At 40.9% G+C, this 26,045-nt stretch overlaps 1 protein-coding gene and 1 pseudogene across 1 annotated transcript in view; one reads left to right on the forward strand and one right to left on the reverse strand.

Annotated features, from left to right (window-relative positions):
• The window catches only part of MPP7 (MAGUK p55 scaffold protein 7), a 424,011-nt gene that overhangs the window by 379,283 nt on the left and 18,683 nt on the right, over positions 1-26,045 (reverse strand). The window lies entirely within an intron of this gene.
• On the forward strand, positions 21,012-21,607 carry LOC144260744 (ubiquitin-like FUBI-ribosomal protein eS30 fusion protein pseudogene; annotated as a pseudogene).

The raw sequence follows: 26,045 nt of genomic DNA on the forward strand, positions 1-26,045 counted from the left end.
GCTCCCAAACCTTGCACCTCTTTATAGAAAGTGAATTCTTGTTGTTAGTGTTCCTCAACATGCCTTAAGAAGCTCCTCGATAAAACTGGCTTCCCATAATGATGTCTATTGGACCCAAATATACAGTCATTGTTTTTTCCACTTGCTACAGCAGCATGTAGTATTCACGCTTGCTGTTTTAGTGGATAATTTAATGTTAACTGTATAGCACAAGAGGCAGTAGCATGCAAAGCAGAAAAGCAGAAGTAGCAGCATGCCACCTACAGGATACAAAGTGCCATCTGTACCAAGACAAGGTACAGTGGAAGACCATTCCACAGCAACATCCATTTAACTTGCATTACATTTTAGTCTTTTATTGCTCTTCCAAACTGTGATGGGTCTGGCACCGCAGCACCCCTTTGTGGCAAGGGTGGATGGGGTGTTGGGGCCTTGCCACTCTTATGTTCCCACGCCCATCCTTTCAGGGCGTTCCGATGTGGCCCAGCGGCCGGAGCCCACGCAACTCGCCCCTTGGTCGGGGCAGCGTGGCCCAGCGGCCGGAGCCCACGCAACTTGCCCTCTCAGGCAGGGAAGTGTATCCCAATGGTTGGAATGCTAGGGGGACCTGGGCGCACCCTCTCCACCAGGTCCAGACCCAGGGCTCTCCTGTTGGCGGGGTTTCCCCTCGCGCTTAGCTCAGCAGGGATCCTCCTGCAACACGCCAAGCATCAGTGAAGCTTTAACACTGCTTGTCTCTCAAGTTCCCCCAGGTCACTTCCTACCTTCACCATCGTGTTCTCCACTCCGGGGCTGGGGGGTCCCACCAGTCCATCCCCTCCTGTCAGGACCTCCATGTGGGACACCAGGTGCGTCCTGGCTTGGCCAGCCCCTGGATCCTGGAGTGTTAGCTGTCCATCCTCAGGAGCTGGTGGTGTGCCTCCTTCTCCAGTGGTCAGCCCAGACCGAGTACCTTTCCAGGCTCTTATACCTATTCTCCAGTTGGAGCATGCCCCGCAGGGCTTCTGGGGCAGGGCTTCCTCTGCCAGGAAGGAAAGGTTAACCCCTGCGGTACCAGTGTGGGGCCATTCTGCCCCGTCACACAAATGTATCCTAAGATTTATTTCTGGTGACATTTAACTCACAAAGTTTAAAAGAAAAGGAGTACTTGTGGCACCTTGGAGACTAACCAATTTATTTGAGCATAAGCTTTCGTGAGCTACAGCTCACTTCATCGGATGCATACTGTGGAAAGTGTAGAAGATCTTTTTATATACACACAAAGCATGAAAAGATACCTGCTCCCACCCCACTCTCCTGCTGCTAATAGCTTATCTAAAGTGATCACTCTCCTTACAATGTGTATGATAATCAAGTTGGGCCATTTCCAGCACAAATCCAGGTTTTCTCACACACACACCCTTCTTCCCCCCCCCGCCCCCACACAAACCCACTCTCCTGCTGGTAATAGCTTATCTAAAGTGACCACTCTCCTTACGATGTGTATGATAATCAAGGTGGGCCATTTCCAGCACAAATCCAGGGTTTAACAAGAACGTCGGGGGGGAGGGGGGGTAGGAAAAAACAAGGAGAAATAGGTTACCTTGCATAATGACTTAGCCACTCCATTGTAAGGAGAGTGATCACTTTAGATAAACTATTAGCAGCAGGAGAGTGGGGTGGGAGGAGGTATTTTTTCATGCTTTGTGTGTATATAAAAAGATCTTTTACACTTTCCACAGTATGCATCTGATGAAGTGAGCTGTAGCTCACGAAAGCTTATGCTCAAATAAATTGGTTAGTCTCTAAGGTGCCACAAGTACTCCTTTTCTTTTTGCGAATACAGACTAACATGGCTGTTACTCTGAAAGTTTAAAATAAAGGAAGAAGGTTGCTATTAGATACATGACCACAAGACTGGAATCTGCTATTTCCAAAAGGCAAAATAATAGGGTTTGAATCTGCTCTTCTTTAACCTTAATTTTGGGAGTAGGTTTGCATGAGAAAAGAGGTCAGGATAGAACATTAGGGCCAAATCCTAGCTTCATTAACATCAGTGGAGTTGGCCATTGTGTCTTATCAAAAATCCTTTCTTGTTCTTACTACTTTTATTTACTGAACGTTAAGGCTTGCTTTTCAGAATGCACAATGCCCATGACTTTTGTTGAAAAGGTAATTTTTTTAAATTAAATGTTGGAGGCAGCAGAAATGTATTGCAAGTGACAAAATAATGTGTTTAGTCTCTTTGCTTGATTGCAGATGAACTGTAAAGCTGATTGTATCTTTTCTTAGTGAATTAGAAAAGGCAGGAATGAGGAGCTCCTACAAATAACATGGCAGCCAAAATCTCTGATCTCATTACAGAAAATGTAGCCTTTTGGAAAAACACAAACAATCGCATGTGTGTTTCTAAAACTCAGAATTTAATTTATTGCAGACATCCCTGTATTTACTGTAAGTAGACATATTTTGCTGCAGCAAAACAGCTTATTACCGTGATGAGAAATAATATCAAATTAACTCTGAGATTTGCTGCCTGCAAATGATCTGTTTGAAAAATGAGTTATCTTTAGTGTCATACATCAAATATGATTATCTGTTTTTTTAGAATTAGCTCTATTATATATATTGACAGCCTTCTACACCAGTGGCTCTCAACCTTTCCAGACTACTGTACCCCTTTCAGGAATCTGATTAATCTTGCATACCCCAAGTTCCACCTCACTTAAAAGCTACTTGCTTACAAAATCAGACATAAAAATACAAAAGTGGTACATCAACTCATCTAGATATTTAACAGGTTTACAACCTATAATGAAGGACAATCCCACACTCTCACAGACCTTGGGAGACAGGCCAGTCCTCGCTTATAGACAGCCCCCCAACCTGAAACAAATACTCACCAGCAACCACACACCACACAACAAAAACACTAACCCAGGAACCAATCCCTGCAACAAACCCCGTTGCCAACTCTGTCCACATATCTATTCAAGGGACACCATCATAGAACATAACCACATCAGCCACACCATCAGGGACTCTTTCATGTGCACATTTACCAATGTGATATACGCCATCATGTGCCAGCAGTGCCCCTCTGCCATGTACATTGGCCAAACCGGACAAACTCTATGCAAAGAATAAATGGACACAAATCAGACATCAAGAATTGTAACATTCAAAAACCAGTAGGAGAACACTTCAATCTTCCTGGACACTCAATAACAGACTTAAAAGTGGCAATTCTTCAACAAAAAAACTTCAGAAACAGACTTCAGCTAGAAACTGCAGAACTGGAATTAATTTGCAAACTGGACACCATCAAATTAGACCTGAATAAAGACTGGGAGTGGATGGGTCACTACAAAAAGTAATTTTCCCTCTCTTGATATTCACCCCTTCTTGTCAACTGTTGGGAATGGGTGATGTCCACCTTGATTGCATTGGCCTCGTTAGCACTGACTCCCCACTTAGTAAGGCAACTCCCATCTTTTCCTGTGTTATAATATATATACTGCTTACTGTATTTTTCACTCCATGCATCTGATGAAGTGGGTTTTAGCCCATGAAAGGTTATGCCCAAATAAATGTTAGTCTCTAAGGTGCCACAAGGACTCCTCGTTGTTTTTGCTAGATATTTGACTAGTTTTACAACGGGCTACATAAAAAGCACTAGTGAAGCCATTACAAACTAAAATTTTATACAGACAATGACTCTCTCATTTTTACTATATAATTGTACAATAATTCATTTGGAATATAAATATTATACTTACATTTCAGTGTATAGCATATAAAGAAATATAAACAAGTCATTGTCTGAATGAAATTTTAGTTTGTTCTGACTTCGCTAGTGCTTTTTATGTAGCCTGTTGTAAAACTGGGCAAATATCTAGATGAGTTGATGTTCCCCTGGAAGACCTCTGCATACTCCTAGGGGTATATGTACGTCTGATTGAGAACCATTGCTCTACACCGTATGGTGAAAGGGGAAGGCAATGAAGCAGTTTGACTTTTATACCTACAACATATTTATCTGATTCTCAGAGCACAAGCTGCAAATCCTACGAATAGCTCCAATATCAATGAAAGGTTTTTCTGTTATGAATGATTGTGTATCAGTACTTTATGTAGATTTTTTTGTTGGACATATGCTGTGAGAAAATATTTCAACCAGTGTGATACATTAAGATTTATGTTGAGCATAAAGCAGAAAACTGAAAAACAAATATTTAAATCCAAGTGTTTAACTGGAATTAAGGAAAGTTTTTGGAATGAGATTCTGAGATGAGAATCAGTGTTTGATTTAGCATAGGATATTAGATAGGGAGCTGGGGTATTCAATACTTTAGCTCAGGAGACTATAGTTTATGGCAGTTTAAGCAACTCTAATAATAATTAGTGCTGAAATTGAGCTATAAAATTTGGATATGGATTTCCTCAAAGTTCAGGTTGGATTCATATTCCAATTTGGGCCCCTTACAGAGATACATTTCAGTCTAGATTTGAATCTAAACCAAAGTTCAGATGGTTTCAGAACGAGATTTCAGGATCAGGCCTAGTTTCCTCTTATAGAGACACTTTATAAAATTAAAAAAGGGAGGTAGCACATGCAGGATTGATACCCTGTAGTACCATTGTTTTACATTTGATTGCAAGGATGCAATATGCTTCTTTTCTCTTGTAATACTCGACCTTTCAATTTAATGACAGAGTGCTTACAGTTACATGGATATCAGATGTTATTGTGAGAGCAAAAATCCGCTCAGACTCCTCTTGCTTCCAAATCCAGGCTGCACTTGGCTCATGAGAATGCAAAAATGTGGAGTCATTTAGCCAAATAAAGATTCAAAAACAAAGAACTGAGCCATATAAGACAGAGCTGCCCTTGGTTTGTAGAATGCGGAATTGAAAGGCAGAACACAGCACAGCTCTGTTACTGTTGAAAGAGTCCAGTACAGAAAAATGTTTCTGGCATGCATATGTGATTAATCATTGTGTTCATTGTTCAGTAGCTTAGATCAATAATGCTGCAAAGATTCCTAATGAACTGAAACAAAACAAAACATGCATTCACAGGAGCATTACAATTCAAGAGCACATATTTTCCAGGCAAGAGTGAAGGCCAATCTTAAATTACAGCTCTGTGTTCCTTGCTTGCTTGCTTGCACTCACTCACTCACTCACACTCTCTCTCTCATACTTTTGCACTTAGGGACCTTTTGATATTTGACCATGGCCTTTCCCGTAGCACATCTGATCCTGATCAAGGTTTATGACAAAGGTGACTTTTCTCCTCCCTGAGGCGGCAACTTTGACTCTCTCTGTGTGTGTGTATCCTCATTTATCACATAGCACAGAGCAGCTACACTCTCCTGGTGAGCTTTCCCTACAGCTAGTAATGCCAGGTGTCCTTCAAGACTAAATCAGTTATAGCTGTCAAGAGTGCTGGAGTATAATGCAGGCTTTGTTAACCTTTTTTCTGTGACTGAAAATAATTCTTCTGTGATGCTGCCAGCCTGTGCTGGCTTGAGTCAGTCCCAAATTAACTCCCAAACGAGGTTCCCCTCATTTAAACAACCTGTTGCAGTACCCACCAGGTAACATCTGTCAGTAACTAATCTGACAAGTATTCTGTCCTCAATCTACTCTGGTCTTTTACAGACTTTATTCCCTAGGGGGTGGGAATAGCAGATGTTCTTATTAGAGATATTATTATTTTTGCAGAACAAGACTAAAAGCACACCCATGATTATTAGGAATTACATTTCCTCAATTTGTTTTTTTTTTTTAACCAAATTGTGCAGACCTTCCTTGTGCGACACATTGGGGCAGATTTCCCTTTGCCTCGCACCTGGTGCCCTCATTAACACCTCTGCAGAATGAGTTTAAAAAAACCTTCTCCTGGCGTACAGAATTCTGATTTGACAGCATTTTATGTTGGCTTTGCACAGGTATAAGTAAATGATTACACAAAGTATGAAGCAGCAGAGAATCAGGCTAATTGAGCATGGGAGTACCAAGAAATAAATGCTTTTCGCTATTTTTTGGATAATGTTATGGCAATTAATATTATTTGCAAGGTAAAAATAAAGTAATGGTAGAGGTAATCAAATCACAGAATTCCTAGAGGGCCAGGAAGAAATTTTCTGCCTGACTGTATTTTCCACTATGCATCTGATGAAGTGGGCTGTAGCTCACGAAAGCTTATGCTCAAATAAATTTGTTAGTCTCTAAAGTACCACAAGTACTCCTTTTCTTTCAGCACTGTTGACTATGGCCAATATTTTCAAACTTGGCTGCCTGAAGAGAGGAACTAAAGTGCACTTTTAGGTGCCAAAATAAGTGATCTGATTTTCGGGGGAGCTTGGATTGATGTGATGAACACCTCTGGGGGAAAAAGATCAAATAATTTATTTATCATCAAATCATTTGTCCTGCCATGCCTGTCCAGTCCTATGATTTAGATGACTAAACGTGTGATTTTAAGCCAAGCAAGTTTGGTAATTTGACCTGCATGGATTGTAGATGAATTTACCTTTTTTGTGATGGAAAAGGCAATGAGAACTGCTAACGTTTTCTTTTTAGCCAAGATTAGGTGTATCTCATGAGTCACCAAGGATTGTGATTATGTATTGGGGGGGCAGAGGGGTATGACCACGCTGCCTTTCCCATATTCCTAATAGCAGGAAGTTGTTTGTTGAGTTTGCTGTGATCCAGCCATGTTAGAGCAAAAGAACTTTCCAAAATAATGGACTACGTGACAATCCGATGTGCCAGTCTGTTGATACAAGAAAATTAGTTTACCAGTAAAGTTTTGTGTGAGGATGTGAGATGAAGTTGGGGTATGTATTGCTTTTCCATATGCTTTAGTGGCAGAAGTGAATGCCTTATGGAGAGTGACAGAGCATATAATGACAGGTTTCAGAGTGATAGCCGTGTTAGTCTGTATCAGCAAAAAGAACGAGGAGTACCTGTGGCACCTTAGAGACTAACAAATTTATTTGAGCATAAGCTTTCGTGGGCTAAAACCCACTTCATAAGATGCATGCAGTGGAAAATACACTAGGAAGATATATATATAGATATAGATATAGATAGATATATATACACACACACACACAGAGAACATGAAAAAATGGGTGTTGCCATACCTACTATGTGCCGGTGAACGAGCCTCTGATAGTGTGGCTGATGTGATTAGGTTCACATATCCACATATCTATTTAGGGGACACCATCATAGGACCTAATCACATCAGCCACACTATCAGAGGCTCGTTCACCTGCACATCTACCAGTGTGATATATGCCATCATGTGCTAGCAATGCCCCTCTGCCATGTACATTGGCCAAACCGGACAGTCTCTATGTAAAAGAATAAATGGACACAAATCAGACGTGAAGAATTATAACATTCAAAAACCAGTCAGAGAACACTCCAATCTCCCTGGTCACTCGATTACAGACCTAAAAGTCACAATATTACAACAAAAAAAACTTCAAAAACAGACTCCAATGAGAAAGTGCTGAATTGGAATTAATTTGCAAACTGGACACCATTAAATTAGGCTTGAATAAAGACTGGGAGTGGATGGGTCATTACACAAAGTAAAACTATTTCCCCATGTTTATTCCTCCCCCTACTGTTACTCATACCTTCTTGTCAACGGTTGGAAATGGGCCATCCTGATTATCACTACAAAAGGTTTTTTTTCTCCTGCTGATAATAGCTCACCTTTAACTGATCACTCTCGTTATAGTGGGTATGGCAACACCCATTTTTTCACATTCTCTGTGTATCTATGTATCTATCTTCCTATTGTATTTTCCACTCTGTGCATCCGATGAAGTGGGTTTTAGCCCATGAAAGCTTATGCTCAAATAAATTTGTTAGTCTCTAAGGTGCCACAAGTACTCGTTCTTAGAGCATATAATGGATAGCATGCCTAACATGGATAGGCCATGTGAAGGTGGTAAGTAACGTTGGAGACTTTTTTCCTTAACTTCAGATGCCATGCTTTTAAGGTTTATGTGGGGCAGCGTGTGTCCTGATGCAACCTTAACTATCAGTGAATACAATGTATATTAATATATAAACTACATATTTTTAAACTGCACACCCCTCCCCCACCCTTCATGTGTTGTTTGTCTTTTTAGATTATAATTTTTTTGGGTTGGGACCCTGCCATTCAATGCATGTGCAGTGCCTACTGCAAAATGGGGACTATCAAAATACAAGTAACAACTCAAACCCTGTAATTGTCACTCCCTGAGTTCACAGACTGCTCTGCATACATTTGGGGCCATATTTACAGAGCAGCTCAGCTCCCATTTAAGCACCAAAAGAGATATCAAATGTTTCAAAGAGCATGCTGGGTGCTGATTCTTTTGAAAATCGGCCCGTAAGCATTGTCACAGTTTCAGGGCAATTGCATCAGTATTGCCCCCTCTGTGGGTCACCAAGGCCACCACCTTCAGGGTTTTTGGCTCCCAGCTGTAACCGCTCTTGGGCAGAGACCCTCCTGACCAGGGTTTTAAGGAGGCAGGGCTCCCTGACAAACACTGTGATATCCCCAGCAAGCCACACTGCCTAAAAGGCCAAGACTTGCACTTTGTTTTCTCTCTGATATCTATGACTAGTGTATTGACCACAATTATAAATGACCACACAACTCATTATACATAAGTGTGACCAAATGCACCCCTGCATTCACACCCTATGCACTAGTATAATAATCTTTGTACAAAATATGTCTTGTAAGGTGTCATTTGAAAACTAATAACTCACTGGTCAATAATATTATGGTGAAATGTATGTTGCAACATTATATGTAAAGTTTTGAATTCCTCCTATATTATGTTCGTAGCATATGTTCAAACCCACACAGCCCTGACTAGGCAGGAGTGGTTAAACAGGTCTATCCTAAACAAAGGGCTTGGCTACACTTTCAAGTTAGAGAGCATTAAATCAGCCCCGGGCATCCTAACTCCTGAGGTGTCCACACTGGCAAGGCACTTAGAGTGCCTGGACTCTGCAGGTGGAGTGCTCCTGGTAATCCACCTCCACGAGAAGCATAGAGCTTGCTGCGCCCCGGCTGAAATGCCTGGGTGTCAATGTGGACGACGGGTTGCATTACTGTGCTGTGATTGGCCTCCGGAAACGTCCCATAATCCCCTGAAATCAAGTGGCCACTCTGGTCATTGTTTTGAACTTGGCTGCAGGCATGCGGATATCCCCTTTCAAAGTTCCGTTTCTGACAGCCAGCATGCTTATCTGCTCTGGGACAAAGCAAACCATTACTGTGGAATGCTGTGGCTCTGAGTGTGTGTGTGAGAGAGAGGTGTGTGTGGGGGGGGGTCTGCTGCTGTCTGAACTTACAAGACACCATGCTGACACACTCTTTGTCCCCCAAAACACACTGTCTCTCCCCCCACATACACACAACACACTCCCTGTCACACTCCACTTCCCCCATTTGAAAAGCACGTTGCAGCAACTTGCACACTGGGATAGCTACCACAATGCACTGCTCTTTGTGACACTGCAAGAGCTGCTAATGTGGCCACGGCAGTGCGCTTGCAGCTGACACTGTAAACACACTGCAGCGTTTTCCCTGCTGCGGTCTCCGAAGGCTGGTTTAACTCCTAGTGCTCTACATCTGCAAGTGTAGCCAAGCCCAAAGGAATGTGTTTACCACAATTTACATATAAGTAGTAAACAGGGTCCTTGAGAAGGCAAGAAGGAGACAAGGAAAATCTGCATCTCAGCATACATGGCAGAAGAAAGAGCATGTGGCCATCTTGACCCCCAGTATCCATGTCACTTTCTGTATGGTTTGAATAAACTTAGCCTTGAAGGGTAATCTTCAGAAGAATCCACTGCAAAGGGGAACTGGACTATAAAAATGAGGAGCAAAAAACACCCCACGGAACCTCTCTACCTCTCTCTCTTTCATCTAAGAAGACAAAGGAACCAGCCTTTTGACTTTGCGATGGATCCTGACATGAAAATTTGGTTAGCAACAATGGTGGGCACCTATGGTAAGGATTTTACTTTGAACCAAGCCTCATTGGCTAAATTTGCTACGAGAAAGCATTTTATCTTTATTTCTCTCATAACCATTTCTGACTTTAATAGATTATACTTAGATTAAGTGAGTACATCTCTTTGTGGTTAAATAAACTTGTTTTATTCTTGAATCAGAACTAATGTAGTGATGTGGTTAAACTGAACTGATTGGGTAACTTCAGTTAAAGTAGCAAACTCTTGGATATTGACTTCTTACAGGGGCAACAGATCTATAAGATCTGAATTGTCCGGGAGAGGGCTGGACAGTGCAGAGCTCACATTTTGGGGAAAATTCAGGATTCCGAGTGTGTTGGGGTCACCTTGCAAGTAGTAACACAGGGTGCTGGAAACCAGAGTGTGACTGGTGTGTTGCTGATAGGCTGCTGGGATCAGAGTTGTTGGACCAGCACTGCAGCTATACACAGATACTCGGGATGTGACCTGCATGCTCTTTGGCTGTTTGTGAGTAGCCCAGATTGGGAGCTACAACAGCAAAGCATTGTGAGTTGGGCTGTCAAGCGATTAAAAAAATTAATCACAATTAATCGTGCGATTGAACAATAATAGAATACCATTTATTTAAATACTTTTGGATAATACTTTTCTACATTTTCAAATATATTGATTTCAATTACAACACAGAACACAAAGTGTACAGTGCTCACTATATTTATTTTTTATTACAAATATTTGTGCTACAAAAACAAAAGACAATATTTTTCAATTAACCTCATACAAGTACTGTAATACAATCTCTTTATCATGAAAGGTGAACTTACAAATGTAGAATTATGTACAAAAATAATTGCATTCAAAAATCAAACACTGTAAAACTTTAGAGCCTACAAGTCCACCCAATCCTACTTCTTGTTCAGTCAGTCACTCAGACAAACATGTTTGTTTACATTTGCAGGAGATAATGCTTCTTGTTTACAATGTCACCTGAAAGTGAGAACAGTGATTGGCTGAACAAGGAGAAGGACTCAGTGGACTTGTAGGCTCTAAAGATTAACGTTTTGTTTTTGAGTGTAGTTATGTAACATTTGTAAGTTGCACTTTCACGATGAAGAGATTGCATTATGATATTGTATGAGGTGAATTGAAAAATACTGTTTATTTTGTTATTTTTACAGTGCAAATATTAAAAATAATAAAATAAATTGAGCACCGTACACTTTGTATTCTATGTTATAAGTGAAATCAATATATTTGAAAATGTAGAAAAACATCCAAAAATATTTAATAAATTTCAATGAGTATTCTGTTGTTTAACAGTGCAATTAAAACTGTGATTAATTTTTTTAGTTGATCACGTGAATTAACTGCGATTAATTGACAGCCCTATTTGTGAGGCAACCCAGGTTTCAGGGCAGATAGTGACACAACCCCTCACTGGTCTGGATTGCACCCCAGAATGTAACAGCAAGCATGTTTATTCTTAATGTGAAAGCATTACAGAAAGAACCTATGAAGACAATAAGAGAATCTACATGCATGCTAAAAAGCTTAACAGAGGTCACCTGCAACTCCAGCCTAGGGCTCTGGTAGGTTTCAGTCCTTCAAAACCCACAACTGGGTTTTCCCCATGGTTACAAGTTCATCCATCTTAAATCCAGAACCCAGACTGGACAGATCAGCCATTTCTTTGTACAATTTGGGGCTTTGATCTTGGCGTTCTGTACCAGGAAATCAGCAGACAGAGATTCTTTCCTTAGGATGTAGTTTTCAAAAGGCTGGGTTTTTGCATAACCAGAGTTGGGGAATTTGCAGGGATTCCCCAGGAAATCCACTTAACATTTAGGTTCCCAGAAGTCCATACTTATTTGACATAATTTCAGTGAAGTCTTTTGAGCTCCCAGGCCTCACGTCTGTCTCATCTCTCCCCTGGAGAGGTTACATACAGTTCCAGCCCACAATAATATGTAAGCTTAATATGATAAGGTATATCAAGGATATTGCAGGAAATTGCTATCTCTGTCACAAGCATCACTGTGAGAAATGTTGGGTGCTGAGCACCTTTGAAAATCTGGTTCTTGATGCTTATGTATTGCAGAAGCCCATGAGACAGAATTGCTAATATTCCCTTATTTAAAAGGCTGATTGTATATAAACTACATTTTAAAATGTAATTTCCAATATTCATTGTATCTTATCTGGAACACATTGTATTTTGCCATAAAGATATGAAGGACAAGCATGATAAAGGATATCTGATAATATTTTTATTTAAGTATGAAATTTTCAGTAATCTCTTATTTAAACCTTTCCTAAAAGTAATAAAAAAACCCCAATACAACAGGAAAGGAACTAAGCAAAAGAAGCTGTTAAACTTGTACCAACAGCAGCTTTTACACCTCGAAAAAAATTAGTTTCAGGCAGACCGACCAAACCATTCAGTACCACAGTGCACCTGCTAAAGGGACATTTTATAAATCTATAAATTTATAAAATTATGAGGCATTTATTTGGTTTTTACTTGTTCAAAACTCCTCTTAAACTTTTGAGTAAAAGTTGAGTAAGGACCCCAGGGTTTTGTTCCATAGGACTTTATTAATGCTACTTTAAAGTCTAGAACTTAAATGTTAAGTACCTGGAAATTACTACAATCTGTGGGAAATGCCATCTGAATTCAGAATATACATTCGTACTTTTATTGAGAATTAATAAACAATATTCAGTGTTTACAGAATGTAGCACACAGAATATCCAGCCTGTTATATTTTGCTGCTGCAGAACCAGTAGAGGGAGCACGTGTGAATTAAGAAGCCCCATTCCCAGCACTATGCTGACGTTTATGGTGTCGATGCATGGGCTCCAATGGTAAACATTTCCAAAGTGGAGCCCTATTTCATATTTGTATTTTTATTATTTTAATGAGGAAAACTGTTCCTCTCATTGCTGCTTCAGTTCAAGTCCTGCTGGCTCACAAAGAAGTGAATAAAATAGAACAATGTTGGCTTCTACTCTGCAAGAGACAGGAGGTAAGAAGCAGGTGACTGCTCTGCACTCAGTTACACCAGCAGGAGTGACTCATCTGAAGTCAGTGAAATTATTCCAAAATTTAACTGTCAGAACAGAGATCAGAATCTGATCCTGTCAGTGTTTTCAGAATTTTAAAGGAACATGAAATATAGGTAAGGGCATTTCATTTTAAAGCTTCTAAGAAGACATTACAAACAATTGGGGATGGAGTGGGAAGGACTTGGTGGTGTTCCTTTAAATTAGATAAAAATTTTAGAAGAAGTGTTTTAAATATAGCCTACTGACCTAAGCCAGGACAACTGTCTCTAGTTCTTGTTTTGTGGGGTGGGAAGTATAAATATTTTGGAGTCAAACACCGAACTCTCAAACAAATACCCAAAATGAGAGGGACACACACAGAGAAAGATTGAAATGATGTAAGATTAATTTCCTTGAATTTGCAATGTTTTTGTAACTTCACTTTTAGCATTCATTATTTCTGATGTCAGTAATTTACACCACATCTGTGCTGGATGGAGACAATACAAAAATTATTTGAAAACAAAGTCGGTTCAAAATCAGTCACATGCCGTAAACAAGATAAAGATATTTCCTTTTGCAAGATTCGGTGCTAAGTGTTTGTACTCACACTAGTTTGAGTAAGAGATTTGTTCTCTCTTCCCCTCACTCTCACACAAAGAATTTAATACCATATCAAAGGTACCTGACAGCTGTGAAGTCTGAAATCCTCCATTTAATCAGCAGAACCAGTATAGTCAACCAGTATACTGACAGTGCATGCTCACCTATATCACTCTAGGGTGAGTCTAGGTGCATGGACCACCGCAGAACTGTTTTTCTGATTCTTGATGAAAGTCTCACAGTATAGGGAAAGAAACCAGATCTAATATTTTTTTTTATTTTATACATTTAGGGATCACTCCTGCACAGTGCTGAGCACTCTGGCAGAATTGCCAGCCCCATGCATTCAAAAAAATAAAAAATCAGGCCCCCCCAAAATCATGATTGGGTTAAAAAATAGTAAGGTTGTAAAAATAATAAATTTTAGGGTATTTTATTTGCCTTCTGGATTTTAAGCCTTTAGGGGGCCACACTTTCTCCAGAACTATGAGGGCTAGAAACGCTTTTTTTTTTTTAAATGAAAGCTGACAGTCTCATATAATCACATGACTCCAGGAGCTTGGGCTTTTAAAAAGACACCAAATATCATGAGACATATTAAAATTGAGAGAGTTGGCAATACTCAGCATATGTATATGTTCATCATGTTCTCCTCTTATTCATCCTCTATCATGACTGAAGTGAGTCACTCAGCTCTAGATCTCATACCATAGTACCCAAAACAACCCTTCTTGCCATTGTTTGTACCTACTTAAAAACATTTGTCTACCATAGTTATGGAATGGAACAAATAGTCTGTATATGTCTTGTTGTTCACTGGTTTACCAATTTACTTTTCTTATTCATAGTAGTTTATTCTTTATGCTATATGCAGTATCCATGCATTTTTCGATAAAAAACCCTAAATAATTAAAAAAGAGGAACCTGACCTTCTTTCCTGTGGAATTCTCCTGCCAGTGAAATTCTTCTTAATCTCTCTGGATAGTCTCAAAAGATTATATCGTTTCCAGTATCAGTCTCACTCAAATCTCTCTAGGCTGCTCAATGCAAACGTTACTCACACTGTACAGCTGTTTCTGTATTTACTGTAACTTTAGCTTGATAGCATATATATAATTTAAATCCATTTTCTAATCTACAGATAGATGGTTGGGACAGACTGTATCCTTATGGTCACCATTTTTATAAAACTATTAATTTTTTTTTACAAAGTATGCCTTGTGAGGTATCATTTGAAAACCCATAATTCACTGATCATTAGTGTCCTGGTAAAATATGTGTGGCAACATTGTATGTAAAGTTATGAGATTCTACTCTATGAAGTTATTAAAGCACATTCCAATTCTGGGACAGCAGCCCAAACCAGTTCCTCAGAGACAAAAGGCTATTCAGCACCTCAGCCAGGTGTCATCAAAATCAAATAGACTTATCACTTGCAGGAAGAAGGGTGTAAGTGAGAAATTTACATATTAGCAAATAAATAGCTGGGGGTTCCCATCCAAAACAGACTTGCTGTCACCTGAACTGCAGCTGGAGATGATTGTCAGAGAGGAGAAATGCTTTAAGAAGGGGGAACAGAGGACACAAATCACCTCTTTCCCCTCATCTTTACTCATGGCATCAACAAAATTTGAAAGACAAAGGAAACATCAGTAATCTACGGGAGTGGTCCTGACTGAAGGAGTTCATCCAATAAAACCATGTGGTGAGAAAAACCTCTGCTTTGAATTCATTTAGCTTGATAAGTTAGGTATTAATTTGTATTTTATCTTTTATTTCTTTGTAACTAAATCTGACTTTTATGCCTCATTACTTGTAATCACTTAAAATCTTTCTGTAGTTAATAAACTTGTTTTATTGCTTTATCTAAAACAGTGTGTGTTTGGATAGAAGTATCTGGAACCGTTATTTGAGAAAACAGGGTTTGCAAATCATTTTCTGTTAATGAAATGATAAGACTTTTTATGAATTTGTACTGCACAGAAGGAAAGAACTGGGCAGTACAAGGCACACATTTCTGGGGACAAGTCTGGAAATGGGAATTTGCTGGTGTCATTCTACAATATAATTCGGGAGTGGCTGGCTAGAAGCACTCCTATAATTCTGCAGGGAGTGATTTTGCAGGCTAGAGCAGGGGTGGGCAAACTACAGCCCTCGGGTTGGATCTGGCCTGAGAGCCGTTTTAAGCCAGCTTGCAAGCTCCTGCTGGGGAGCGGGGTCTGGGGCTTGATCCACTCCGGCACTCCAGCCAGGGCGCAGGGTCGGGGGGCCACACCACGTGGCTCCCTGAAGCTGTGGCCTGGCCCCACTCCGGCACTCCAGCTGAGGAGCAGGGTTGGGGGGCCGCTCCACATGGCTCCCAGAAGCCACGGCATGGCCCCACTCTGGCTCCTACACGCGCCAATGGCCCCGCTCCAATGGGAGCTGTGGGGCAATGCCTGCAGATGAAGCAGTGTGCAGAGCTGCCTGGACGTGCCTCCATGTAGGAGCTGGAGAAGGGACATGCCGCTGCTTCCGGGAGCCACTTGAGGTACATGCCGCTGGGAGCCTGTACCTCTGAGTCTCTCCCAATGCCCCAACCCCCTGCCCCAGCCCTGATCCCTCTCCTGACCTCCAAACCCCTTGATCCTAGCCTGGAGCACCCTCCTGCACCCCAAACCTCTCATCCCCTGCCCCACCCCAGAGCCCACACCCCAAGCTGGAGCCTGCACTCCTTCCCACATCCCTGCCCAGCCCTGATCCCCCTCCCTCCCTATGAACCCCTCGGTCCCAGCCCAGAGCACCCTCCTATACCCCAACCCCTCAGGCCCAGGCCCACCCCAGAGTCTGCACACCCCAGCCGGAGCTCTCACCCCCACCACCCCACTCCCCCACCCTCGCCCAGAGCCCCCTCCTGCACCCTGAACTCCTCATTTCTGGCTCCACCCTAGAGCCCGCACCCCCAACCAGAGCTCTCACCCCCTCCTGCACCCCAACCCCACTTTTGTGAGCATTCATGGCCCACTATGCAATTTTTATTTCCAAATGTGGCCTTCAGGCCAAAAAATTTGCCCACCCCTGTGCTAGAGGCTGTGTGTGAACAGGCCAGGATGATTGTTCTCACAGTAAAGCAGTGTGACAGGCACCCCAGGTCAGAGGGTTGAGAGGACAGAGCTATTCAACTGTTCAGGTTGCACCCTGAGAAATGTCACAATGGTATGATCATTTTTTGGCGTTGCTGATTCTAAAGAAAGCTCCCCAAATATTAGATAATGTTCTCGCTCAACTACCTTCCCATTTAGTAGTAGTCTTGAGCTTTCATATTTGCATTTCAGTTGGTTAAATAAGTCATGAAGTTTGGCAAAAATTATGTGCTAACCTCTCTTATAGCAGGGAAACTCCTGGTTTCTCACTTTTTATGGGCCCTTTCCCACCCTCCCTTCTTACAAGGGTCATGTCACAGTGACAGTTATTCTAGGAGGAGGGCTGGGTACAACTCCCTCAGGAACTCATGAACACCACAAAGGCAGTGGTAGACTTATGTGAGGGCCCTCCCTCTTTCTGAGTTCTTTATTGCCATGATGCTTCAAATGCGTGCCAGCTGAAGACCCCAATCTTATGCCCACATGTTGCTCTGTGAGAATGCCAAATCAATCTAATGCTTTATAGTGAAGAAATTCCATATCCCTGCCCTAAGCCACATGTCTTGAACCAATTTGTAATTCAGTAACTAGGAATCTCTACAGGGGCCAGGGTGGAGGTTTTACACCTGGAGAAAAGGAGATTCAGGTCATTCATATAAAATGTCTAAACCATAACATTTCTAGCTCTAAAATTCAAGTGCACTTTGGTAAAGAGATACTTAGACATACAGGGCTAGAGTGTACCCTTGGGTGGGATTTTTGCATGAACTCTGTATTGCCAACCTCAAGTATCCAAAAATCATGAGATTGGCTCAAAAAACCTTTTTAAATAATGCATTTGGGGTTCTTTTTATTTGCCTTCTGTTTTCTGAGCATTTAGGGTTCACTTGCTTCATGTCTGCAATCTTTTCTCTGCAACCATGATGTCTAGAAACTTACCTTAAAGAATAATAATAAAAAAGAATGAAAGCTGTGATTCTTTTGATTCCAGGAGTTGGGGCTATCAGAAATACACCAAAAACTACAAGACTTGTGCTAAAATCATGCAAGTAGACAACAGGAGCACAAGGTCCATTTGCAGTCAGACTTGTCCTCTATAACCACTTTAGGCACTTTTGAAAAGCCCACTCCTCGGACACAGCTCTGTGTTAGGGTGGGATGTTAGCGGCACTGCCCTCTGAGTAGGAATTCTTATTCAGTGGCACAATTCCCCCCTTGCTCCTCAGGGAGTGAGATTAAGGGAAGTGGTTTACTGCAACTCTTGAAGAGGTGCAGTATAGTTCCTCCTGCATGCCCAGTCAGCTTCAGCCACTACCCTCTGTGTTCCTTGTTCCTTAGGGCAAGCAGGCAAGGGGAAGCCTCTGTGCTATATGCAAGTTGAAGACTCAAGGGATAGGTAGCCCTAACACAGCCACAAAGTAGGGGGTCAGAGAGGGGCTTACTCCCCTGTACAATTATATAGGGCTAGTGACAATAGACCCCAGAGATAGCAGTTACAACCATCTTTGCCCCCTGATTAGCTATCCATTTCTCCTTCTCTTGCCAACAATACAATTGCCTTCTTCAAGGGAATAACATTCCTACACTTTAAATTCCCAACAAAACTGCCAAAGTAAGGATGGTGACATGAAAAGATACACGTTTGAGAAGGAAGAGCTTAGCTAGAACATGCAAGTGTCATCAGGTGTCTTTATAGTGGTGTTAAAGCAGCTGTTGATCATTTGAGGTTTCCATTATAACCACAATACTCAACAACTGCTATATTCACATGTAATGAATCTAACGATCTCATTTAACTTGATAGTTAATTTATCTCAAAATATTTTAATGACTTGTTTTTTTCCAAGGGAGCAAAAGGATACATGTGGACTGTGTAAGCCAGAAGTTCTCAAACTGGGGGTCGGGACCCCTCAAGGGGTCATGAGGCGATTATATGGGGGGGGGGTTGCAAGCTGTCAGCCTCAACCCCAAATCCAGCTTTGCCTCCAGCATTTATAATGCTGTTAAATATATCAAAATGTTTTTAATTTATAAGGGGGGGCTGCACTCAGGCTTGCTATGTGAAAGGGGACACCAATACAAAAGTTTGAGAACCACTGGTGTAAGCAAAGTTTATTTAGTATATATACACACAATATATGCTGTATATCCAGAAGGTACTCATAGTATTAATGAGTTTGGGGCACAGTTAGAAGGTCGTTGTCCTTTATTTTAAATAATCACTTGGATTATCACATTATTATTAAAAGGTGACAATATTATTTAAATCAGTACATACAAAATACAGTAGAATAGCAGTTACAAACTGAGTGGTCAACCACACACCTCATTTGGAACTGGAAGTATGCAACCAGGCAGCAGCAGAGACAGAAAAAAAACCCCAAAAACAACCCTAATACAGTACCAATAAATGTAAACTACTAAAAATATAAAGGAAAAGTTTTAAAAAAAACTGACAAGGTAAAGAAACTATTTCTGTGCGTATTTCATTTAATTAAGATGGTTAAAAGCAGTATTTTTCTTCTGCATAGTAAAGTTTCAAATCTGTATTAAGTCAATGTTCAGTTGTAAACTTTTGAAATAACAACCATAATGTTTTACCACCACCATACTTCATATAAAGTTAGAAGCAAATGACATTTAAATTGCAATCCAACACTTTTCTTACCACTTTGACTTGATTTATGCAGTTTATAAAAAAATGCTTTAAACCACTTTTAAGATACAATTTATTAAGTTAAACTCTGCTTTAGCTTTCTTCTCTACAAGGAAAATGATCACTTTCAACTTTGTGCTCTAGAACAGTGGTTCTCAAAGCCGGTCCACCGCTTGTTCAGGGAAAGCCCCTGGCCGGTTTGTTTACTTGCTGCGTCTGCAGGTTCGGTTGATCGCGGCTCCCACTGGCCATGGTTCACCGCTCCAGGCCAGTGGGGCTGTCATCAGCCGAATCTGCGGACATGGCAGGTAAACAAACCAGCCCGGCGCGCCAGGGGCTTTTCCTGAACAAGCGGAGGACCGGCTTTGAGAACCACCGCTCTAGAATAGCTTTGACAGTGTATTGATAATCTGTTTCCTTCTATTTACATTTCCACAGAACATAAACAGAGAGATTTTCAGGGTTACCAACATTAGGCCACTATTGTGTTGTATTTGTTGTCTTGGTTTATTTAGTCATCTGCTCTCTACCAGCATCCGCAAGATGACACCTCCCTGATGAACTCTGGGGAAGACAGTGTTTGGGAATGTGGCTGAAGCATCGATTGAATGTTAATAACTGATCCTGTACAGTACTTAGAGTCTCTCCTGGCTGGTAAAGGCAGGAAATAGTCTTACCCAGAAAAGGAAAGATGCCTTTTATGCCTACATATGTGGCAGTCCATTGACTAAGAACTTCTTAGTTAGCTCAACCTACCTTCTGGGGGAAAGAGGGGAACAACATTATTGAGTGGGTAGTTACTGGTTTATTGGCTTTTCTTATACCTTTCATTCAGACTTTGACCCAATTCCTGGGATGCCTACAGCCCTTGTTAAGTCTGGAGGAGCATGGAGTGTGTGATGTTTCACTTCATATTATTTATAGAAATATGCTTATGATATGAATATGACATAACAGATATAAGTTATGCAAGATGGCTCATATGAGATATCATTGGAAAGGTTATGATTTACTGAATGTGATTATCCAATTTGTATGCCTGTATCATTTCTGTATCTGAAGGTAGGACTATTAACTATGTATCTGTATTTCAAATGTGTTACTTTGGGTATCACCCCCAACCAGCGCTTCAGGTACAACAGTGCAAAAGCCAGACAGGCCTAATGGGTCATTAGTAGAGACAATGGACTGTGAAAAAGCTTGGTCTTCCTTTGGACTCTGGAGACAGCCTATGAGACTTGGGTCCAAGTCACCTAGTACTGGATACCCCTCTTACCCTTTTGGAATACCAATGGTTTTCCGCTAGAAGACAAAAAGGGTTCCCACCTTACACAAGAGCTATATAAGAGGGGAGTGACATCATCATGGTTCTCCTCTGCCTCCCCACCCTAAGAGACACTGAAAAAAGACCTGGAAGCAAGAGAACTGTGGGGAGAAGGGTTGATCCCAAGCTGGAAAGGCGTCTAGCTTGTGATTACTGTAATAATACCTGAGGTCTCAAGAGGGAGACCAGTGCAACTGACTTTCAAGACTTTCTTTCTCTTTCCGGCTCCATCCTGTATGGTGGCGGTGTTTCCTGCGTAGCTGGAACCATGCAGGTGTTCATCTGTGCTCAGAACCTGCACACCCTTGAGGTGTCTGGACAGGAAACAGTCACTCACATTAAGGCTCGCATCGAGTCCCTGGAGGGCATTGCACCTGAGGATCAGATGGTTCTCTTGGGTGGAACTCCCTTGGAGGATGGATCTCTCATTAGGCAATGTGGCATCAGCGAGCTTACCACCTTGGAGGTGGCTGCTCGCATGCTGGGTGGTAAGGTCCACGGCTCGCTGGCTGGTGCTGGGAAGGTGGGAGACCAGACTCCCAAGGTTGCCAAGCAAGAGAAGAAGAAGAAGAAGAAAACTGGCCATGCCAAGAGACGCATGCAGTACAACAGGCACTTTGTCAATATTGTGCTGGGCTTTGGCAAGAAGAAGGGCCCCTATGCTAACTCCTAAATGGCACACCTCACCCAATAAAGCAGATGGCACCTGGGGGAAAAAAAATTCTGTAACCTGCCTGCAACAACAGCTAGGGTGAGAAATACTATTTATAACCAATTTCTTTAATGAAACTAGCTTAGTTTGCATGTTTGGTTTCATTTGCTTAGTAATCTGCTTTGTTCTGTCTGTTATTTCTGATATTCACTTAAAATCCACCTTTGGTAGTTAATAAACTTATTTCTTGTTTATAAGAAGAATGCATTCCAGTTTATGCAATTTCTAACTGGGAGGGGGCAAGAAGCGTGCCCATCTCTCTTCACATTGAGGAAGAGGGTGGATTTTTATGAGCTTGCGCTACACAGATTTTTCTGTACAGTGCAAGACAGTATTATTTTGGGTTTATCTCCCAAAAAGAGGAGTGCTGGGGGAGTCAACTCACACAAAGCTGACTTCAGTCTGTCTGCAGTGGGCTGTGGCCCTGTGTGTGCACTGCAAGAGGCCAGAGAGCCTAATTCAGCAAAGCAGGCAGAGGGAACCCAGACTGATTGAGCAGGGGTGGCTCAGTGAAACCCAGTACATCAGGTGACATCCCAGAAGGGGGGGTCCAACCTGTCACAGAGCGAATGAAGTTTTTGGGAAGTGTTGGAAAGAGTGTTTTACCCAGGAAATGTGCCCTATATCGCTAACCCAGATAGAAAATTTGAGGGACCCATTGTTAAAATGCTTGGCAGCACATCCCTGCCAAACAGCCAGTTGCAAAGGTTATTTAAAACAAATCTACATATCAAAGTAACAATGAAGGATCTAATTTAAACCTCACGGAAGCAAGTTAATGCCTTAACTCCATCCTTATTACACCTCATTGTGTCTGGACATTACTGACTTCACTAACATCTGAAACTATAAACCATACATGCTGCAATAAATAGATTTAAAAGGCCACATTAAAGTCAAGCTTCATTCCATATTTACTAGTGTAGTAAATTGCTGTTCTACTAATCGAGTGAAAACTAGTTTTTGTTGACAAATGTATATAGCTGAGTCTCATGGGTATAAAAGCACCATTAAATGCACTTTCTTTTCACGCCCATCTAAAATAGAAACAGAGCTTTAAATGAAACATTTCTGAGAACAGAATTCAGGTTTCAAATTTACAATATGTTTTACCTTGTGCCCTGAAATAATTCCACACAACAGTGCTTGTGTACAATGATAGGAGAATAATTGCATTGTAATCAGCAGCAAACAGCACATTTATCTCTTCTTTCCCTTTAGTGGCTACTTTATTTCAGAATTTGCATGATGGAGTTGGCCGCGTAAAGACAAAAAGCAAAGCTCACGTGGAGCAGCTTTTGTTTCTTCCTGTCTGGAATGGACACTTCTTAGGAGGTTTGATCCCATTTCCTCTGACACGCACCTTTCAGGAGGATGAGTACAGTCTCCCCTACCCAACAATGTAAAGGTTGAGGGGAGGGCATTCACATGTTGCCCTATTTGAATCAGGTCAAAGCATGTAATTAATATTTTTACTCCTGTTAAACTGAGCCCAGGAGCTAACCCACAGCCTCAGACACAGCTTGACATTATATTATCAGAAGCCTGTCTCTCCTTTACAATGTCTCACTGAGGCACGCCTGTAAAGGTGGACAGAACTTTCACCAGCCTGTGAGATGCAATTTGTTGCCAGGACCTTGATCTCAGTTCAGGAGACAGAAGCCCATACGAAAAGCAGCAGGCTTTTAGCATGTTTGAGAATGACTAAGATGTAGCCCTCCTTCAAAAAGACAAGTAGCCTTGCATTCATCACCCCAGACAGGGAAAAACCAATTGTTCTTTAAAATGTTATAAAGTTCTATGCAGAAACTGTTGGTGCCTAGAGATTTCACAGCATGCAAACTTTTAATTGCTTCCCCTTCCTCTTTGCAGATGAGGGCATGTGGAATGTTTTATGTCTTGTGCACTTCATTTGGGAATATCTGAGCATGTGAAACAGAATGGGATTGCAAAGTAAAACACTGAATATATATGATGCTCTAATGTAACTTTTAGAAACAGGTTTATTGTGAACATACTCTGAGCATCTCTTAGTATGCTTTAGGGACACTGTGCTGCATAGGCAATGTACAACAAGACTAAAAGGATGGGTAGATGATCTATTTTTCAGTGACACTTCAGTCTACCTGTGCTCCAGTGGCATGACTGGGATTTTTTATTTGGGTTATGTTATTTTCCTATACAAGATGTGAATTTCTGGAATAAATATGAATGTTCCTGAATACAGTGATGATATTTGAAAATTTTAGTACAGTGTCACATAGAGGCCACACTCAAGGGATGTTACCCCCATTGTGTTAGGCACTGTACAAGTGAGGAGACACTCCTTGCCCCAACAAACTCATCCATACTTTTATATTGACAAACACACAATACATTTCTTCTCTTTAATCTTAGCCAAGTACGGGGGAGAGAAAGTTACTTTCCTACAATTTTTTTTGTAAGTGGATGATCTGTATCTATCATTCATATTTGCTGGTCTGCTTTACTACCCTATATAGCCTATCTTCTTGCTATAACCTAGAAATGATTCTCTACAGCAGTGGTTCTCAACCAGGGGTATGTGTACCTCTGGGGGTACTCAGAGGTCTTTCATGGGGTACATCAACTCATCTAGATATTTGCCTCATTTTACAACAGGCTACATAAAAAGCACTAGCAAAGTCCGTACAAACTAAAATTTCATACAATGACTTGTTTATACTGCTCTATCTACTATACACTGAAATGTAAGTACAATATTTATATTCCCATTGATTTATTTTATAGTTATATGGCAAATATGAGAACAGAAGCAATTTTTTAGTGATAGTGACCTGTGACACTTTTGTATTTTTATGTCTGATGTTGTAAGCAAGTAGTTTTTAAGTAAAGTGAAACTTGGGGTACGCAAGACAGATCAGACTCCTGAAAGGGGTACAGTCGTCTGGAAAGGTTGAAAGTCCTGCTCTGTAGCATGTTTGTCTGTAAGATGCAACTCCGGTTAGAGCTGATACCTATTCTTTTTCCCAAGATAGATTAAAAAAAAAAATCCAGTGTAAAAATCCAATTTTTTTTATTTAAAGTAGATACATAGTTTTGAAAAGAATAATCCTGTTTAAATTTGAATTTATGACCAGCTATGTGAAGGCCTAAACTCACTAAAATTGATCATTCATTTAAATAAATTTTAAAAGGTTACATCAATGAGCCCATCTCAGAGTTTAATGCAGTGGTCCCCAAACATTTCAGGGTCAAACCCCCACTTAGCCCTGTCCGCACCCTATCCTGCCATGAGCCAGGGCCAGGAGTGGGGGTGCGGCTGGGCATAGGGCCGGGAGCTGGGGCTGTGGCTGGGGCTAGAGCACAGCTTGGAACAGAGCAAGGCTGCGTGATGCTCCCTCCCTCTTGCCCATGGGGGCCGTCCCAGGCCCTGCTATGCTACGTCCCCCCAAACATTCCTGCACAACCGCATAGGGTTGCGTGACCCACAGTTTGGGGACCTCTGGTTTAATGAGTTAAAGTGTGCTGGTTTTTTTATAATTTTTAAATATGTACAAAACCAGTGGGTAACATCTAACTTTTGAGGTCAATTCAAGCTTAATACAGTAGTTACATTACAATGTCTTATACTGCATTTAAGTCTTGATATTATTTTCAGTCTTTACAATGGAGCAAATGGCGGTAATTACATTTTTTCCAAATGTAAGTTATTTCAGTTTGTTTTGCAGAGAAGTTTTTGCCTTTAATGCCTTTCTTACTTTTCATTTTAGTTTAGCTAGCAGATGCAGAGAGAATATTTTCCTCATTTGAACTAGTTCATGCAAAGTTGAGAAACGGACTGGAGAGCTGAAAAAGTAGGAAAGCTTGTTTTCCTCTTCTAATCACTAAAAAAACGGGTAGGAGAACATTAAAAACTGATGAAAACCTGGAGATAATGGACCTAATTTTCAAGGGTATTTTGGTGACTAAAGATCCAAATGGGTGCCTCATCCGATTTTCAGAAGTACCTATCCCCCATGGGTATTTCTGAAAATCTCATTAGACACCCTTGAAAATCTGGTCCATAATGACCAGAAACAATTTGTCAATTCACCAATGGCAGTTAATATTTCCATTGTTTAATAAATCAGTTTTAAATTAAAAAAAATGTTTTGAGAGGAAAAAGTGGGAGCTCGTTTCCAGCACCTTTGAGGTAGTTTTATTTAACTAATATAAAAAAAAATGTAAACTGGTATTAAATTAAAAATGCATTAAAACGGTAATTTCCAACCAAATGCAGCATGACAAATCCCTAATAAAAAAAATCACCATTCAGTAAATAAGGAATGAGTCATTCACCATATTCCCACGTAAAAATGGAAAAAATTGAGAATCTGAATAAGTATGTTAAGCTTAAATAAATGCATATAGATAAAAGTGTTTCCTTCTTGTTGGCAAAGAGAAGTATCAAATTTTGTGTAAAGGTGATATTTGATTGCAAATCAACATGTTTTAGAAGTTATACCAATCAATAAGAACAAACCTCTCTTTAGGAAAATAGCTAAAAAGTACAAATGCAAATCAAGATTAAAAGGACTTTAATTGAGATTTCCT

Source organism: Eretmochelys imbricata, chromosome 2 (genome assembly GCF_965152235.1).
Source record: "Eretmochelys imbricata isolate rEreImb1 chromosome 2, rEreImb1.hap1, whole genome shotgun sequence".
Lineage (NCBI taxonomy): Eukaryota > Metazoa > Chordata > Testudines > Cheloniidae > Eretmochelys > Eretmochelys imbricata.